Genomic DNA, 19364 nt, shown 5'->3' on the forward strand with positions numbered 1-19364 from the left:
GGAGGAGCTTTCAGCGAAGTGGCGAGGGATTGGTGGGTCTCGCTCCTCATTTGCCTAAGCATGCTGCAATGTATGCTGGGTGCAGAAAATCTTCATCTTCTCGTCTCACAGTCAGTCATAACTGAAAGTGCAGACCCTCTTGGGAACTAGCAGTTTCAGGCCTTTACCAACATAGCAGCTCTCTAACCCTCTCCTCTCTCTTTGATCCTAGCGCTAGCATGCTCAGGATTTGATTTTAACTGGGAGCCAGAGATCTACCCGGTGAGGGCTTGCCCGGTGTGAGGCTTTTGAGCGTTTGGGAGCGTTCGGGACGTGAGGACATTGGACAGGAAATGTTGCCATCTTGAAATATCCAACCTTCCTGCTGTCGTGAGAGGCTCTTTCCATGGACATTTGCCTCTTGGAGTCCTCTCAACTTGCTCTCTGATATAACATTTTGTGAGCTGCAGTTACATCCGATGGCTACAAGGTGGCGCTGCATTCAGGTGAGAGAACAAGTGTGCACAAAATCGTTGGGGACTTTTGCCAGATTCATCGGTGGATCTTGCCTACTTTTATTCACATGCTAGATATTGCCTAGAAATGCTTTTTAATATAGAGATGCTAGAGTTAGAATGTCTGGTCGGGGTTCAGCCCTTTCATTGTCTACCGCCCGCAACATATTTATTACCAGCACATGTGAGTGGTGACTCTGCTTTTTGGAAAATAGCATCTAATAGGACAATGAATGTAGCAGATGGGGCGATCGAGATGCCTGCCTAAGTATTTCATTTTTTTTTTAATTTAACGTCTGATTAATCTGTTCATGATATTTCCGTTTTGTGACATGTTGCATTAAAACAAATCCTGCTTGGAGAACATATAAAAATTTGCACTGCATTGGCCGGGAATCGAACCCGGGTCAAATGCTTGGGAAGCAGCTATGCTCACCACTATACCACCAACGCCCTATGATGTGGTTGCTCTCGGTTCTAAAGATTACAACCCCGAGTTCAATGACTATCTTGCACCAGTTTCAATGGTGCATTTGGTTTAGATACCAACATGAAAAGCAGTAGAAAGTTTCTTGTAGAGGGTAAGGAACTGGGGATTGAAACCAAGGCCAAATCTGTGCAGAAGAGAAGAAATGGAAAGCAGTAGTACAAATAGTGGAAATGAACATATTTAGGCAGCATTGGAAGCAAAGCAGCGAAGAGAAAGAGAGTGCCTTCCATGAAATGCCCAGGAGAATGATAAGAGCAGAACGAAAAGGCAAGAATGACATTCAAAGCATGCCCAGAAAAACGTGTGACGGTCCCACCAGTCATTTATGCTTATAATTGGGTATCTTTACTTTCAAAGTATGGGGTTGATCCTTTGGCGATCACTCTGTTGTGTTTCAGCAGAGACAGATAGTTGAGAAGTCTTTTCTCACATAGCTAGCACAAGCCTGCGCTTTTCCTTGCTTGTAGCGTGGAAATGACAGATTGGTTCTCAGAAGAAAAAACAAGAAATATTATAGCAGAGGATGGTTTCGATCCATCGACCTCTGGGTTATGGGCCCAGCACGCTTCCGCTGCGCCACTCTGCTCCCTTGTAAAAGTGTTCTCTTTATGCAGAGGAGGAGCTTTCAGCGAAGTGGTGAGGGATTGGTGGGTCTCGCTCCTCATTTGCCTAAGCATGCTGCAATGTATGCTGGGTGCAGAAAATCTTCATCTTCTCGTCTCACAGTCAGTCATAACTGAAAGTGCAGACCCTCTTGGGAACTAGCAGTTTCAGGCCTTTACCAAGATAGCAGCTCTCTAACCCTCTCCTCTCTCTTTGATCCTAGCGCTAGCATGCTCAGGATTTGATTTTAACTGGGAGCCAGAGATCTACCCGGTGAGGGCTTGCCTGGTGTGAGGCTTTTGAGCGTTTGGGAGCGTTCGGGACGTGAGGACGTTGGACAGGAAATGTTGCCATCTTGAAATATCCAACCTTCCTGCTGTCGTGAGAGGCTCTTTCCATGGACATCTGCCTCTTGGAGTCCTCTCAACTTGCTCTCTGATATAACATTTTGTGAGCTGCAGTTACATCCGATGGCTACAAGGTGGCGCTGCATTCAGGTGAGAGAACAAGTGTGCACAAAATCGTTGGGGACTTTTGCCAGATTCATCGGTGGATCTTGCCTACTTTTATTCACATGCTAGATATTGCCTAGAAATGCTTTTTAATATAGAGATGCTAGAGTTAGAATGTCTGGTCGGGGTTCAGCCCTTTCATTGTCTACCGCCCGCAACATATTTATTACCAGCACATGTGAGTGGTGACTCTGCTTTTTGGAAAATAGCATCTAATAGGACAATGAATGTAGCAGATGGGGCGATCGAGATGCCTGCCTAAGTATTTCATTTTTTTTTTAATTTAACGTCTGATTAATCTGTTCATGATATTTCCGTTTTGTGACATGTTGCATTAAAACAAATCCTGCTTGGAGAACATATAAAAATTTGCACTGCATTGGCCGGGAATCGAACCCAGGTCAACTGCTTGGGAAGCAGCTATGCTCACCACTATACCACCAACGCCCTATGATGTGTTTGCTCTCGGTTCTAAAGATTACAACCCCGAGTTCAATGACTATCTTGCACCAGTTTCAATGGTGCATTTGGTTTAGATACCAACATGAAAAGCAGTAGAAAGTTTCTTGTAGAGGGTAAGGAACTGGGGATTGAAACCAAGGCCAAATCTGTGCAGAAGAGAAGAAATGGAAAGCAGTAGTACAAATAGTGGAAATGAACATATTTAGGCAGCATTGGAAGCAAAGCAGCGAAGAGAAAGAGAGTGCCTTCCATGAAATGCCCAGGAGAATGATAAGAGCAGAACGAAAAGGCAAGAATGACATTCAAAGCATGCCCAGAAAAACGTGTGACGGTCCCACCAGTCATTTATGCTTATAATTGGTTATCTTTACTTTCAAAGTATGGGGTTGATCCTTTGGCGATCACTCTCTTGTATTTCAGCAGAGACAGATAGTTGAGAAGTCTTTTCTCACATAGCTAGCACAAGCCTGCGCTTTTCCTTGCTGGTAGCGTGGAAATGACAGATTGGTTCTCAGAAGAAAAAACAAGAAATATTATAGCAGAGGATGGTTTCGATCCATCGACCTCTGGGTTATGGGCCCAGCACGCTTCCGCTGCGCCACTCTGCCCCCTTGTAAAAGTGTTCTCTTTATGCAGAGGAGGAGCTTTCAGCGAAGTGGCGAGGGATTGGTGGGTCTCGCTCCTCATTTGCCTAAGCATGCTGCAATGTATGCTGGGTGCAGAAAATCTTCATCTTCTCGTCTCACAGTCAGTCATAACTGAAAGTGCAGACCCTCTTGGGAACTAGCAGTTTCAGGCCTTTACCAAGATAGCAGCTCTCTAACCCTCTCCTCTCTCTTTGATCCTAGCGCTAGCATGCTCAGGATTTGATTTTAACTAGGAGCCAGAGATCTACCCGGTGAGGGCGAGGCTTTTGAGCGTTTGGGAGCGTTCGGGACGTGAGGACATTGGACAGGAAATGTTGCCATCTTGAAATATCCAACCTTCCTGCTGTCGTGAGAGGCTCTTTCCATGGACATCTGCCTCTTGGAGTCCTCTCAACTTGCTCTCTGATATAACATTTTGTGAGCTGCAGTTACATCCGATGGCTACAAGGTGGCGCTGCATTCAGGTGAGAGAACAAGTGTGCACAAAATCGTTGGGGACTTTTGCCAGATTCATCGGTGGATCTTGCCTACTTTTATTCACATGCTAGATATTGCCTAGAAATGCTTTTTAATATAGAGATGCTAGAGTTAGAATGTCTGGTCGGGGTTCAGCCCTTTCATTGTCTACCGCCCGCAACATATTTATTACCAGCACATGTGAGTGGTGACTCTGCTTTTTGGAAAATAGCATCTAATAGGACAATGAATGTAGCAGATGGGGCGATCGAGATGCCTGCCTAAGTATTTCATTTTTTTTTTAATTTAACGTCTGATTAATCTGTTCATGATATTTCCGTTTTGTGACATGTTGCATTAAAACAAATCCTGCTTGGAGAACATATAAAAATTTGCACTGCATTGGCCGGGAATCGAACCCGGGTCAACTGCTTGGGAAGCAGCTATGCTCACCACTATACCACCAACGCCCTATGATGTGGTTGCTCTCGGTTCTAAAGATTACAACCCCGAGTTCAATGACTATCTTGTACCAGTTTCAATGGTGCATTTGGTTTAGATACCAACATGAAAAGCAGTAGAAAGTTTCTTGTAGAGGGTAAGGAACTGGGGATTGAAACCAAGGCCAAATCTGTGCAGAAGAGAAGAAATGGAAAGCAGTAGTACAAATAGTGGAAATGAACATATTTAGGCAGCATTGGAAGCAAAGCAGCGAAGAGAAAGAGAGTGCCTTCCATGAAATGCCCAGGAGAATGATAAGAGCAGAACGAAAAGGCAAGAATGACATTCAAAGCATGCCCAGAAAAACGTGTGACGGTCCCACCAGTCATTTATGCTTATAATTGGGTATCTTTACTTTCAAAGTATGGGGTTGATCCTTTGGCGATCACTCTATTGTGTTTCAGCAGAGACAGATAGTTGAGAAGTCTTTTCTCACATAGCTAGCACAAGCCTGCGCTTTTCCTTGCTTGTAGCGTGGAAATGACAGATTGGTTCTCAGAAGAAAAAACAAGAAATATTATAGCAGAGGATGGTTTCGATCCATCGACCTCTGGGTTATGGGCCCAGCACGCTTCCGCTGCGCCACTCTGCTCCCTTGTAAAAGTGTTCTCTTTATGCAGAGGAGGAGCTTTCAGCGAAGTGGCGAGGGATTGGTGGGTCTCGCTCCTCATTTGCCTAAGCATGCTGCAATGTATGCTGGGTGCAGAAAATCTTCATCTTCTCGTCTCACAGTCAGTCATAACTGAAAGTGCAGACCCTCTTGGGAACTAGCAGTTTCAGGCCTTTACCAAGATAGCAGCTCTCTAACCCTCTCCTCTCTCTTTGATCCTAGCGCTAGCATGCTCAGGATTTGATTTTAACTGGGAGCCAGAGATCTACCCGGTGAGGGCTTGCCTGGTGTGAGGCTTTTGAGCGTTTGGGAGCGTTCGGGACGTGAGGACATTGGACAGGAAATGTTGCCATCTTGAAATATCCAACCTTCCTGCTGTCGTGAGAGGCTCTTTCCATGGACATCTGCCTCTTGGAGTCCTCTCAACTTGCTCTCTGATATAACATTTTGTGAGCTGCAGTTACATCCGATGGCTACAAGGTGGCGCTGCATTCAGGTGAGAGAACAAGTGTGCAGAAAATCGTTGGGGACTTTTGCCAGTTTCATCGGTGGATCTTGCCTACTTTTATTCACATGCTAGATATTGCCTAGAAATGCTTTTTAATATAGAGATGCTAGAGTTAGAATGTCTGGTCGGGGTTCAGCCCTTTCATTGTCTACCGCCCGCAACATATTTATTACCAGCACATGTGAGTGGTGACTCTGCTTTTTGGAAAATAGCATCTAATAGGACAATGAATGTAGCAGATGGGGCGATCGAGATGCCTGCCTAAGTATTTCATTTTTTTTTTAATTTAACGTCTGATTAATCTGTTCATGATATTTCCGTTTTGTGACATGTTGCATTAAAACAAATCCTGCTTGGAGAACATATAAAAATTTGCACTGCATTGGCCGGGAATCGAACCCGGGTCAACTGCTTGGGAAGCAGCTATGCTCACCACTATACCACCAACGCCCTATGTTGTGGGTGCTCTCGGTTCTAAAGATTACAACCCCGAGTTCAATGACTATCTTGCACCAGTTTCAATGGTGCATTTGGTTTAGATACCAACATGAAAAGCAGTAGAAAGTTTCTTGTAGAGGGTAAGGAACTGGGGATTGAAACCAAGGCCAAATCTGTGCAGAAGAGTAGAAATGGAAAGCAGTAGTACAAATAGTGGAAATGAACATATTTAGGCAGCATTGGAAGCAAAGCAGCGAAGAGAAAGAGAGTGCCTTCCATGAAATGCCCAGGAGAATGATAAGAGCAGAACGAAAAGGCAAGAATGACATTCAAAGCATGCCCAGAAAAACGTGTGACGGTCCCACCAGTCATTTATGCTTATAATTGGGTATCTTTACTTTCAAAGTATGGGGTTGATCCTTTGGCGATCACTCTCTTGTATTTCAGCAGAGACAGATAGTTGAGAAGTCTTTTCTCACATAGCTAGCACAAGCCTGCGCTTTTCCTTGCTGGTAGCGTGGAAATGACAGATTGGTCCTCAGAAGAAAAAACAAGAAATATTATAGCAGAGGATGGTTTCGATCCATCGAACTCTGGGTTATGGGCCCAGCACGCTTCCGCTGCGCCACTCTGCTCCCTTGTAAAAGTGTTCTCTTTATGCAGAGGAGGAGCTTTCAGAGAAGTGGCGAGGGATTGGTGGGTCTCGCTCCTCATTTGCCTAAGCATGCTGCAATGTATGCTGTGTGCAGAAAATCTTCATCTTCTCGTCTCACAGTCAGTCATAACTGAAAGTGCAGACCCTCTTGGGAACTAGCAGTTTCAGGCCTTTACCAAGATAGCAGCTCTCTAACCCTCTCCTCTCTCTTTGATCCTAGCGCTAGCATGCTCAGGATTTGATTTTAACTGGGAGCCAGAGATCTACCCGGTGAGGGCGAGGCTTTTGAGCGTTTGGGAGCGTTCGGGACGTGAGGACGTTGGACAGGAAATGTTGCCATCTTGAAATATCCAACCTTCCTGCTGTCATGAGAGGCTCTTTCCATGGACATCTGCCTCTTGGAGTCCTCTCAACTTGCTCTCTGATATAACATTTTGTGAGCTGCAGTTACATCCGATGGCTACAAGGTGGCGCTGCATTCAGGTGAGAGAACAAGTGTGCACAAAATCGTTGGGGACTTTTGCCAGATTCATCGGTGGATCTTGCCTACTTTTATTCACATGCTAGATATTGCCTAGAAATGCTTTTTAATATAGAGATGCTACAGTTAGAATGTCTAGTCGGGGTTCAGCCCTTTCATTGTCTACCGCCCGCAACATATTTATTACCAGCACATGTGAGTGGTGACTCTGCTTTTTGGAAAATAGCATCTAATAGGACAATGAATGTAGCAGATGGGGCGATCGAGATGCCTGCCTAAGTATTTCATTTTTTTTTTAATTTAACGTCTGATTAATCTGTTCATGATATTTCCGTTTTGTGACATGTTGCATTAAAACAAATCCTGCTTGGAGAACATATAAAAATTTGCACTGCATTGGCCGGGAATCGAACCCGGGTCAACTGCTTGGGAAGCAGCCATGCTCACCACTATACCACCAATGCCCTATGATGTGGTTGCTCTCGGTTCTAAAGATTACAACCCCGAGTTCAATGACTATCTTGCACCAGTTTCAATGGTGCATTTGGTTTAGATACCAACATGAAAAGCAGTAGAAAGTTTCTTGTAGAGGGTAAGGAACTGGGGATTGAAACCAAGGCCAAATCTGTGCAGAAGAGAAGAAATGGAAAGCAGTAGTACAAATAGTGGAAATGAACATATTTAGGCAGCATTGGAAGCAAAGCAGCGAAGAGAAAGAGAGTGCCTTCAATGAAATGCCCAGGAGAATGATAAGAGCAGAACGAAAAGGCAAGAATGACATTCAAAGCATGCCCAGAAAAACGTGTGACGGTCCCACCAGTCATTTATGCTTATAATTGGGTATCTTTACTTTCAAAGTATGGGGTTGATCCTTTGGCGATCACTCTCTTGTATTTCAGCAGAGACAGATAGTTGAGAAGTCTTTTCTCACATAGCTAGCACAAGCCTGCGCTTTTCCTTGCTGGTAGCGTGGAAATGACAGATTGGTTCTCAGAAGAAAAAACAAGAAATATTATAGCAGAGGATGGTTTCGATCCATCGACCTCTGGGTTATGGGCCCAGCACGCTTCCGCTGCGCCACTCTGCTCCCTTGTAAAAGTGTTCTCTTTATGCAGAGGAGGAGCTTTCAGGGAAGTGGCGAGGGATTGGTGGGTCTCGCTCCTCATTTGCCTAAGCATGCTGCAATGTATGCTGGGTGCAGAAAATCTTCATCTTCTCGTCTCACAGTCAGTCATAACTGAAAGTGCAGACCCTCTTGGGAACTAGCAGTTTCAGGCCTTTACCAAGATAGCAGCTCTCTAACCCTCTCCTCTCTCTTTGATCCTAGCGCTAGCATGCTCAGGATTTGATTTTAACTGGGAGCCAGAGATCTACCCGGTGAGGGCTTGCCCGGTGTGAGGCTTTTGAGCGTTTGGGAGCGTTCGGGACGTGAGGACATTGGACAGGAAATGTTGCCATCTTGAAATATCCAACCTTCCTGCTGTTGTGAGAGGCTCTTTCCATGGACATCTGCCTCTTGGAGTCCTCTCAACTTGCTCTCTGATATAACATTTTGTGAGCTGCAGTTACATCCGATGGCTACAAGGTGGCGCTGCATTCAGGTGAGAGAACAAGTGTGCACAAAATCGTTGGGGACTTTTGCCAGATTCATCGGTGGATCTTGCCTACTTTTATTCACGTGCTAGATATTGCCTAGAAATGCTTTTTAATATAGAGATGCTAGAGTTAGAATGTCTGGTCGGGGTTCAGCCCTTTCATTGTCTACCGCCCGCAACATATTTATTACCAGCACATGTGAGTGGTAACTCTGCTTTTTGGAAAATAGCATCTAATAGGACAATGAATGTAGCAGATGGGGCGATCGAGATGCCTGCCTAAGTATTTCATTTTTTTTTTAATTTAACGTCTGATTAATCTGTTCATGATATTTCCGTTTTGTGACATGTTGCATTAAAACAAATCCTGCTTGGAGAACATATAAAAATTTGCACTGCATTGGCCGGGAATCGAACCCGGGTCAACTGCTTGGGAAGCAGCTATGCTCACCACTATACCACCAACGCCCTATGATGTGGGTGCTCTCGGTTCTAAAGATTACAACCCCGAGTTCAATGACTATCTTGCACCAGTTTCAATGGTGCATTTGGTTTAGATACCAACATGAAAAGCAGTAGAAAGTTTCTTGTAGAGGGTAAGGAACTGGGGATTGAAACCAAGGCCAAATCTGTGCAGAAGAGAAGAAATGGAAAGCAGTAGTACAAATAGTGGAAATGAACATATTTAGGCAGCATTGGAAGCAAAGCAGCGAAGAGAAAGAGAGTGCCTTCCATGAAATGCCCAGGAGAATGATAAGAGCAGAACGAAAAGGCAAGAATGACATTCAAAGCATGCCCAGAAAAACGTGTGACGGTCCCACCAGTCATTTATGCTTATAATTGGGTATCTTTACTTTCAAAGTATGGGGTTGATCCTTTGGCGATCACTCTCTTGTATTTCAGCAGAGACAGATAGTTGAGAAGTCTTTTCTCACATAGCTAGCACAAGCCTGCGCTTTTCCTTGCTGGTAGCGTGGAAATGACAGATTGGTCCTCAGAAGAAAAAACAAGAAATATTATAGCAGAGGATGGTTTCGATCCATCGACCTCTGGGTTATGGGCCCAGCACGCTTCCGCTGCGCCACTCTGCTCCCTTGTAAAAGTGTTCTCTTTATGCAGAGGAGGAGCTTTCAGCGAAGTGGCGAGGGATTGGTGGGTCTCGCTCCTCATTTGCCTAAGCATGCTGCAATGTATGCTGGGTGCAGAAAATCTTCATCTTCTCGTCTCACAGTCAGTCATAACTGAAAGTGCAGACCCTCTTGGGAACTAGCAGTTTCAGGCCTTTACCAAGATAGCAGCTCTCTAACCCTCTCCTCTCTCTTTGATCCTAGCGCTAGCATGCTCAGGATTTGATTTTAACTGGGAGCCAGAGATCTACCCGGTGAGGGCGAGGCTTTTGAGCGTTTGGGAGTGTTCGGGACGTGAGGACGTTGGAGAGGAAATGTTGCCATCTTGAAATATCCAACCTTCCTGCTGTCATGAGAGGCTCTTTCCATGGACATCTGCCTCTTGGAGTCCTCTCAACTTGCTCTCTGATATAACATTTTGTGAGCTGCAGTTACATCCGATGGCTACAAGGTGGCGCTGCATTCAGGTGAGAGAACAAGTGTGCACAAAATCGTTGGGGACTTTTGCCAGATTCATCGGTGGATCTTGCCTACTTTTATTCACATGCTAGATATTGCCTAGAAATGCTTTTTAATATAGAGATGCTACAGTTAGAATGTCTAGTCGGGGTTCAGCCCTTTCATTGTCTACCGCCCGCAACATATTTATTACCAGCACATGTGAGTGGTGACTCTGCTTTTTGGAAAATAGCATCTAATAGGACAATGAATGTAGCAGATGGGGCGATCGAGATGCCTGCCTAAGTATTTCATTTTTTTTTTAATTTAACGTCTGATTAATCTGTTCATGATATTTCGGTTTTGTGACATGTTGCATTAAAACAAATCCTGCTTGGAGAACATATAAAAATTTGCACTGCATTGGCCGGGAATCGAACCCGGGTCAACTGCTTGGGAAGCAGCTATGCTCACCACTATACCACCAGCGCCCTATGATGTGGTTGCTCTCGGTTCTAAAGATTACAACCCCGAGTTCAATGACTATCTTGCACCAGTTTCAATGGTGCATTTGGTTTAGATACCAACATGAAAAGCAGTAGAAAGTTTCTTGTAGAGGGTAAGGAACTGGGGATTGAAACCAAGGCCAAATCTGTGCAGAAGAGAAGAAATGGAAAGCAGTAGTACAAATAGTGGAAATGAACATATTTAGGCAGCATTGGAAGCAAAGCAGCGAAGAGAAAGAGAGTGCCTTCCATGAAATGCCCAGGAGAATGATAAGAGCAGAACGAAAAGGCAAGAATGACATTCAAAGCATGCCCAGAAAAACGTGTGACGGTCCCACCAGTCATTTATGCTTATAATTGGGTATCTTTACTTTCAAAGTATGGGGTTGATCCTTTGGCGATCACTCTCTTGTATTTCAGCAGAGACAGATAGTTGAGAAGTCTTTTCTCACATAGCTAGCACAAGCCAGCGCTTTTCCTTGCTGGTAGCGTGGAAATGACATATTGGTCCTCAGAAGAAAAAATAAGAAATATTATAGCAGAGGATGGTTTTGATCCATCGACCTCTGGGTTATGGGCCCAGCACGCTTCCGCTGCACCACTCTGCTCCCTTGTAAAAGTGTTCTCTTTATGCAGAGGAGGAGCTTTCAGCGAAGTGGCGAGGGATTGGTGGGTCTCGCTCCTCATTTGCCTAAGCATGCTGCAATGTATGCTGGGTGCAGAAAATCTTCATCTTCTCGTCTCACAGTCAGTCATAACTGAAAGTGCAGACCCTCTTGAGAACTAGCAGTTTCAGGCCTTTACCAAGATAGCAGCTCTCTAACCCTCTCCTCTCTCTTTGATCGTAGCGCTAGCATGCTCAGGATTTGATTTTAACTGGGAGCCAGAGATCTACCCGGTGAGGGCTTGCCCGGTGTGAGGCTTTTGAGCGTTTGGGAGCGTTCGGGACGTGAGGACGTTGGACAGGAAATGTTGCCATCTTGAAATATCTAACCTTCCTGCTGTCGTGAGAGGCTCTTTCCATGGACATCTGCCTCTTGGAGTCCTCTCAACTTGCTCTCTGATATAACATTTTGTGAGCTGCAGTTACATCCAATGGCTACAAGGTGGCGCTGCATTCAGGTGAGAGAACAAGTGTGCACAAAATCGTTGGGGACTTTTGCCAGATTCATCGGTGGATCTTGCCTACTTTTATTCACATGCTAGATATTGCCTAGAAATGCTTTTTAATATAGAGATGCTAGAGTTAGAATGTCTGGTCGGGGTTCAGCCCTTTCATTGTCTACCGCCCGCAACATATTTATTACCAGCACATGTGAGTGGTGACTCTGCTTTTTGGAAAATAGCATCTAATAGGACAATGAATGTAGCAGATGGGGCGATCGAGATGCCTGCCTAAGTATTTCATTTTTTTTTTAATTTAACGTCTGATTAATCTGTTCATGATATTTCCGTTTTGTGACATGTTGCATTAAAACAAATCCTGCTTGGAGAACATATAAAAATTTGCACTGCATTGGCCGGGAATCGAACCCGGGTCAACTGCTTGGGAAGCAGCTATGCTCACCACTATACCACCAACGCCCTATGATGTGGTTGCTCTCGGTTCTAAAGATTACAACCCCGAGTTCAATGACTATCTTGCACCAGTTTCAATGGTGCATTTGGTTTAGATACCAACATGAAAAGCAGTAGAAAGTTTCTTGTAGAGGGTAAGGAACTGGGGATTGAAACCAAGGCCAAATCTGTGCAGAAGAGAAGAAATGGAAAGCAGTAGTACAAATAGTGGAAATGAACATATTTAGGCAGCATTGGAAGCAAAGCAGCGAAGAGAAAGAGAGTGCCTTCCATGAAATGCCCAGGAGAATGATAAGAGCAGAACGAAAAGGCAAGAATGACATTCAAAGCATGCCCAGAAAAACGTGTGACGGTCCCACCAGTCATTTATGCTTATAATTGGGTATCTTTACTTTCAAAGTATGGGGTTGATCCTTTGGCGATCACTCTCTTGTATTTCAGCAGAGACAGATAGTTGAGAAGTCTTTTCTCACATAGCTAGCACAAGCCTGCGCTTTTCCTTGCTGGTAGCGTGGAAATGACAGATTGGTTCTCAGAAGAAAAAACAAGAAATATTATAGCAGAGGATGGTTTCGATCCATCGACCTCTGGGTTATGGGCCCAGCACGCTTCCGCTGCGCCACTCTGCTCCCTTGTAAAAGTGTTCTCTTTATGCAGAGGAGGAGCTTTCAGCGAAGTGGCGAGGGATTGGTGGGTCTCGCTCCTCATTTGCCTAAGCATGCTGCAATGTATGCTGGGTGCAGAAAATCTTCATCTTCTCGGCTCACAGTCAGTCATAACTGAAAGTGCAGACCCTCTTGGGAACCAGCAGTTTCAGGCCTTTACCAAGATAGCAGCTCTCTAACCCTCTCCTCTCTCTTTGATCCTAGCGCTAGCATGCTCAGGATTTGATTTTAACTGGGAGCCAGATATCTACCCGGTGAGGGCGAGGCTTTTGAGCGTTTGGGAGCGTTCGGGACGTGAGGACATTGGACAGGAAATGTTGCCATCTTGAAATATCCAACCTTCCTGCTGTCGTGAGAGGCTCTTTCCATGGACATCTGCCTCTTGGAGTCCTCTCAACTTGCTCTCTGATATAACATTTTGTGAGCTGCAGTTACATCCGATGGCTACAAGGTGGCGCTGCATTCAGGTGAGAGAACAAGTGTGCACAAAATCGTTGGGGACTTTTGCCAGATTCATCGGTGGATCTTGCCTACTTTTATTCACATGCTAGATATTGCCTAGAAATGCTTTTTAATATAGAGATGCTAGAGTTAGAATGTCTGGTCGGGGTTCAGCCCTTTCATTGTCTACCGCCCGCAACATATTTATTACCAGCACATGTGAGTGGTGACTCTGCTTTTTGGAAAATAGCATCTAATAGGACAATGAATGTAGCAGATGGGGCGATCGAGATGCCTGCCTAAGTATTTCATTTTTTTTTTAATTTAACGTCTGATTAATCTGTTCATGATATTTCCGTTTTGTGACATGTTGCATTAAAACAAATCCTGCTTGGAGAACATATAAAAATTTGCACTGCATTGGCCGGGAATCGAACCCGGGTCAACTGCTTGGGAAGCAGCTATGCTCACCACTATACCACCAACGCCCTATGATGTGGTTGCTCTCGGTTCTAAAGATTACAACCCCGAGTTCAATGACTATCTTGCACCAGTTTCAATGGTGCATTTGGTTTAGATACCAACATGAAAAGCAGTAGAAAGTTTCTTGTAGAGGGTAAGGAACTGGGGATTGAAACCAAGGCCAAATCTGTGCAGAAGAGAAGAAATGGAAAGCAGTAGTACAAATAGTGGAAATGAACATATTTAGGCAGCATTGGAAGCAAAGCAGCGAAGAGAAAGAGAGTGCCTTCCATGAAATGCCCAGGAGAATGATAAGAGCAGAACGAAAAGGCAAGAATGACATTCAAAGCATGCCCAGAAAAACGTGTGACGGTCCCACCAGTCATTTATGCTTATAATTGGGTATCTTTACTTTCAAAGTATGGGGTTGATCCTTTGGCGATCACTCTGTTGTGTTTCAGCAGAGACAGATAGTTGAGAAGTCTTTTCTCACATAGCTAGCACAAGCCTGCGCTTTTCCTTGCTTGTAGCGTGGAAATGACAGATTGGTTCTCAGAAGAAAAAACAAGAAATATTATAGCAGAGGATGGTTTCGATCCATCGACCTCTGGGTTATGGGCCCAGCACGCTTCCGCTGCGCCACTCTGCTCCCTTGTAAAAGTGTTCTCTTTATGCAGAGGAGGAGCTTTCAGCGAAGTGGCGAGGGATTGGTGGGTCTCGCTCCTCATTTGCCTAAGCATGCTGCAATGTATGCTGGGTGCAGAAAATCTTCATCTTCTCGTCTCACAGTCAGTCATAACTGAAAGTGCAGACCCTCTTGGGAACTAGCAGTTTCAGGCCTTTACCAAGATAGCAGCTCTCTAACCCTCTCCTCTCTCTTTGATCCTAGCGCTAGCATGCTCAGGATTTGATTTTAACTGGGAGCCAGAGATCTACCCGGTGAGGGCTTGCCTGGTGTGAGGCTTTTGAGCGTTTGGGAGCGTTCGGGACGTGAGGACGTTGGACAGGAAATGTTGCCATCTTGAAATATCCAACCTTCCTGCTGTCGTGAGAGGCTCTTTCCATGGACATCTGCCTCTTGGAGTCCTCTCAACTTGCTCTCTGATATAACATTTTGTGAGCTGCAGTTACATCCGATGGCTACAAGGTGGCGCTGCATTCAGGTGAGAGAACAAGTGTGCACAAAATCGTTGGGGACTTTTGCCAGATTCATCGGTGGATCTTGCCTACTTTTATTCACATGCTAGATATTGCCTAGAAATGCTTTTTAATATAGAGATGCTAGAGTTAGAATGTCTGGTCGGGGTTCAGCCCTTTCATTGTCTACCGCCCGCAACATATTTATTACCAGCACATGTGAGTGGTGACTCTGCTTTTTGGAAAATAGCATCTAATAGGACAATGAATGTAGCAGATGGGGCGATCGAGATGCCTGCCTAAGTATTTCATTTTTTTTTTAATTTAACGTCTGATTAATCTGTTCATGATATTTCCGTTTTGTGACATGTTGCATTAAAACAAATCCTGCTTGGAGAACATATAAAAATTTGCACTGCATTGGCCGGGAATCGAACCCGGGTCAACTGCTTGGGAAGCAGCTATGCTCACCACTATACCACCAACGCCCTATGATGTGTTTGCTCTCGGTTCTAAAGATTACAACCCCGAGTTCAATGACTATCTTGCACCAGTTTCAATGGTGCATTTGGTTTAGATACCAACATGAAAAGCAGTAGAAAGTTTCTTGTAGAGGGTAAGGAACTGGGGATTGAAACCAAGGCCAAATCTGTGCAGAAGAGAAGAAATGGAAAGCAGTAGTACAAATAGTGGAAATGAACATATTTAGGCAGCATTGGAAGCAAAGCAGCGAAGAGAAAGAGAGTGCCTTCCATGAAATGCCCAGGAGAATGATGAGAGCAGAACGAAAAGGCAAGAATGACATTCAAAGCATGCCCAGAAAAACGTGTGACGGTCCCACCAGTCATTTATGCTTATAATTGGTTATCTTTACTTTCAAAGTATGGGGTTGATCCTTTGGCGATCACTCTCTTGTATTTCAGCAGAGACAGATAGTTGAGAAGTCTTTTCTCACATAGCTAGCACAAGCCTGCGCTTTTCCTTGTTGGTAGCGTGGAAATGACAGATTGGTTCTCAGAAGAAAAAACAAGAAATATTATAGCAGAGGATGGTTTCGATCCATCGACCTCTGGGTTATGGGCCCAGCACGCTTCCGCTGCGCCACTCTGCTCCCTTGTAAAAGTGTTCTCTTTATGCAGAGGAGGAGCTTTCAGCGAAGTGGCGAGGGATTGGTGGGTCTCGCTCCTCATTTGCCTAAGCATGCTGCAATGTATGCTGGGTGCAGAAAATCTTCATCTTCTCGTCTCACAGTCAGTCATAACTGAAAGTGCAGACCCTCTTGGGAACTAGCAGTTTCAGGCCTTTACCAAGATAGCAGCTCTCTAACCCTCGCCTCTCTCTTTGATCCTAGCGCTAGCATGCTCAGGATTTGATTTTAACTGGGAGCCAGAGATCTACCCGGTGAGGGCGAGGCTTTTGAGCGTTTGGGAGCGTTCGGGACGTGAGGACGTTGGACAGGAAATGTTGCCATCTTGAAATATCCAACCTTCCTGCTGTCATGAGAGGCTCTTTCCATGGACATCTGCCTCTTGGAGTCCTCTCAACTTGCTCTCTGATATAACATTTTGTGAGCTGCAGTTACATCCGATGGCTACAAGGTGGCGCTGCATTCAGGTGAGAGAACAAGTGTGCACAAAATCGTTGGGGACTTTTGCCAGATTCATCGGTGGATCTTGCCTACTTTTATTCACATGCTAGATATTGCCTAGAAATGCTTTTTAATATAGAGATGCTACAGTTAGAATGTCTAGTCGGGGTTCAGCCCTTTCATTGTCTACCGCCCGCAACATATTTATTACCAGCACATGTGAGTGGTGACTCTGCTTTTTGGAAAATAGCATCTAATAGGACAATGAATGTAGCAGATGGGGCGATCGAGATGCCTGCCTAAGTATTTCATTTTTTTTTTTATTTAACGTCTGATTAATCTGTTCATGATATTTCCGTTTTGTGACATGTTGCATTAAAACAAATCCTGCTTGGAGAACATATAAAAATTTGCACTGCATTGGCCGGGAATCGAACCCGCGTCAACTGCTTGGGAAGCAGCTATGCTCACCACTATACCACCAACGCCCTATGATGTGGTTGCTCTCGGTTCTAAAGATTACAACCCCGAGTTCAATGACTATCTTGCACCAGTTTCAATGGTGCATTTGGTTTAGATACCAACATGAAAAGCAGTAGAAAGTTTCTTGTAGAGGGTAAGGAACTGGGGATTGAAACCAAGGCCAAATCTGTGCAGAAGAGAAGAAATGGAAAGCAGTAGTACAAATAGTGGAAATGAACATATTTAGGCAGCATTGGAAGCAAAGCAGCGAAGAGAAAGAGAGTGCCTTCCATGAAATGCCCAGGAGAATGATAAGAGCAGAACGAAAAGGCAAGAGTGACATTCAAAGCATGCCCAGAAAAACGTGTGACGGTCCCACCAGTCATTTATGCTTATAATTGGGTATCTTTACTTTCAAAGTATGGGGTTGATCCTTTGGCGATCACTCTCTTGTATTTCAGCAGAGACAGATAGTTGAGAAGTCTTTTCTCACATAGCTAGCACAAGCCTGCGCTTTTCCTTGCTGGTAGCGTGGAAATGACAGATTGGTTCTCAGAAGAAAAAACAAGAAATATTATAGCAGAGGATGGTTTCGATCCATCGACCTCTGGGTTATGGGCCCAGCACGCTTCCGCTGCGCCACTCTGCTCCCTTGTAAAAGTGTTCTCTTTATGCAGAGGAGGAGCTTTCAGCGAAGTGGCGAGGGATTGGTGGGTCTCGCTCCTCATTTGCCTAAGCATGCTGCAATGTATGCTAGGTGCAGAAAATCTTCATCTTCTCGTCTCACAGTCAGTCATAACTGAAAGTGCAGACCCTCTTGGGAACTAGCAGTTTCAGGCCTTTACCAAGATAGCAGCTCTCTAACCCACTCCTCTCTCTTTGATCCTAGCGCTAGCATGCTCAGGATTTGATTTTAACTAGGAGCCAGAGATCTACCCGGTGAGGGCTTGCCCGGTGTGAGGCTTTTGAGCGTTTGGGAGCGTTCGGGACGTGAGGACATTGGACAGGAAATGTTGCCATCTTGAAATATCCAACCTTCCTGCTGTCGTGAGAGGCTCTTTCCATGGACATCTGCCTCTTGGAGTCCTCTCAACTTGCTCTCTGATATAACATTTTGTGAGCTGCAGTTACATCCGATGGCTACAAGGTGGCGCTGCATTCAGGTGAGAGAACAAGTGTGCAGAAAATCGTTGGGGACTTTTGCCAGATTCATCGGTGGATCTTGCCTACTTTTATTCACATGCTAGATATTGCCTAGAAATGCTTTTTAATATAGAGATGCTAGAGTTAGAATGTCTGGTCGGGGTACAGCCCTTTCATTGTCTACCGCCCGCAACATATTTATTACCAGCACATGTGAGTGGTGACTCTGCTTTTTGGAAAATAGCATCTAATAGGACAATGAATGTAGCAGATGGGGCGATCGAGATGCCTGCCTAAGTATTTCATTTTTTTTTTAATTTAACGTCTGATTAATCTGTTCATGATATTTCCGTTTTGTGACATGTTGCATTAAAACAAATCCTGCTTGGAGAACATATAAAAATTTGCACTGCATTGGCCGGGAATCGAACCCGGGTCAACTGCTTGGGAAGCAGCTATGCTCACCACTATACAACCAACGCCCTATGATGTGGGTGCTCTCGGTTCTAAAGATTACAACCCCGAGTTCAATGACTATCTTGCACCAGTTTCAATGGTGCATTTGGTTTAGATACCAACATGAAAAGCAGTAGAAAGTTTCTTGTAGAGGGTAAGGAACTGGGGATTGAAACCAAGGCCAAATCTGTGCAGAAGAGTAGAAATGGAAAGCAGTAGTACAAATAGTGGAAATGAACATATTTAGGCAGCATTGGAAGCAAAGCAGCGAAGAGAAAGAGAGTGCCTTCCATGAAATGCCCAGGAGAATGATAAGAGCAGAACGAAAAGGCAAGAATGACATTCAAAGCATGCCCAGAAAAACGTGTGACGGTCCCACCAGTCATTTATGCTTATAATTGGGTATCTTTACTTTCAAAGTATGGGGTTGATCCTTTGGCGATCACTCTCTTGTATTTCAGCAGAGACAGATAGTTGAGAAGTCTTTTCTCACATAGCTAGCACAAGCCTGCGCTTTTCCTTGCTGGTAGCGTGGAAATGACGGATTGGTCCTCAGAAGAAAAAACAAGAAATATTATAGCAGAGGATGGTTTCGATCCATCGACCTCTGGGTTATGGGCCCAGCACGCTTCCGCTGCGCCACTCTGCTCCCTTGTAAAAGTGTTCTCTTTATGCAGAGGAGGAGCTTTCAGCGAAGTGGCGAGGGATTGGTGGGTCTCGCTCCTCATTTGCCTAAGCATGCTGCAATGTATGCTGGGTGCAGAAAATCTTCATCTTCTCGTCTCACAGTCAGTCATAACTGAAAGTGCAGACCCTCTTGGGAACTAGCAGTTTCAGGCCTTTACCAAGATAGCAGCTCTCTAACCCTCTCCTCTCTCTTTGATCCTAGCGCTAGCATGCTCAGGATTT

General features: G+C 44.8%; 10 non-coding genes across 10 annotated transcripts; all 10 read right to left on the reverse strand.

The window, feature by feature from the left end:
- Nucleotides 1-875: 875 nt before the first annotated feature.
- TRNAG-CCC (transfer RNA glycine (anticodon CCC)) lies at nt 876-947 on the reverse strand. Its single transcript has one exon. It is a non-coding gene; the product is annotated as a tRNA-Gly (tRNA).
- Nucleotides 948-2474: 1527 nt separating this feature from the next.
- On the reverse strand, nt 2475-2546 carry TRNAG-CCC (transfer RNA glycine (anticodon CCC)). The gene has a single exon. It is a non-coding gene; the product is annotated as a tRNA-Gly (tRNA).
- Nucleotides 2547-4062: 1516 nt separating this feature from the next.
- On the reverse strand, nt 4063-4134 carry TRNAG-CCC (transfer RNA glycine (anticodon CCC)). Its single transcript has one exon. It is a non-coding gene; the product is annotated as a tRNA-Gly (tRNA).
- Nucleotides 4135-5661: 1527 nt separating this feature from the next.
- Nucleotides 5662-5733, reverse strand: TRNAG-CCC (transfer RNA glycine (anticodon CCC)). The gene has a single exon. It is a non-coding gene; the product is annotated as a tRNA-Gly (tRNA).
- Nucleotides 5734-7249: 1516 nt separating this feature from the next.
- On the reverse strand, nt 7250-7321 carry TRNAG-CCC (transfer RNA glycine (anticodon CCC)). Its single transcript has one exon. It is a non-coding gene; the product is annotated as a tRNA-Gly (tRNA).
- Nucleotides 7322-8848: 1527 nt separating this feature from the next.
- TRNAG-CCC (transfer RNA glycine (anticodon CCC)) lies at nt 8849-8920 on the reverse strand. Its single transcript has one exon. It is a non-coding gene; the product is annotated as a tRNA-Gly (tRNA).
- A 1516-nt stretch (nt 8921-10436) lies between these two features.
- TRNAG-CCC (transfer RNA glycine (anticodon CCC)) lies at nt 10437-10508 on the reverse strand. The gene has a single exon. It is a non-coding gene; the product is annotated as a tRNA-Gly (tRNA).
- A 1527-nt stretch (nt 10509-12035) lies between these two features.
- On the reverse strand, nt 12036-12107 carry TRNAG-CCC (transfer RNA glycine (anticodon CCC)). The gene has a single exon. It is a non-coding gene; the product is annotated as a tRNA-Gly (tRNA).
- A 1516-nt stretch (nt 12108-13623) lies between these two features.
- TRNAG-CCC (transfer RNA glycine (anticodon CCC)) lies at nt 13624-13695 on the reverse strand. Its single transcript has one exon. It is a non-coding gene; the product is annotated as a tRNA-Gly (tRNA).
- A 1527-nt stretch (nt 13696-15222) lies between these two features.
- Nucleotides 15223-15294, reverse strand: TRNAG-CCC (transfer RNA glycine (anticodon CCC)). The gene has a single exon. It is a non-coding gene; the product is annotated as a tRNA-Gly (tRNA).
- Nucleotides 15295-19364: the final 4070 nt, after the last annotated feature.

Source organism: Triturus cristatus, chromosome 11 (assembly GCF_964204655.1).
Source record: "Triturus cristatus chromosome 11, aTriCri1.1, whole genome shotgun sequence".
Taxonomy (NCBI): domain Eukaryota; kingdom Metazoa; phylum Chordata; class Amphibia; order Caudata; family Salamandridae; genus Triturus; species Triturus cristatus.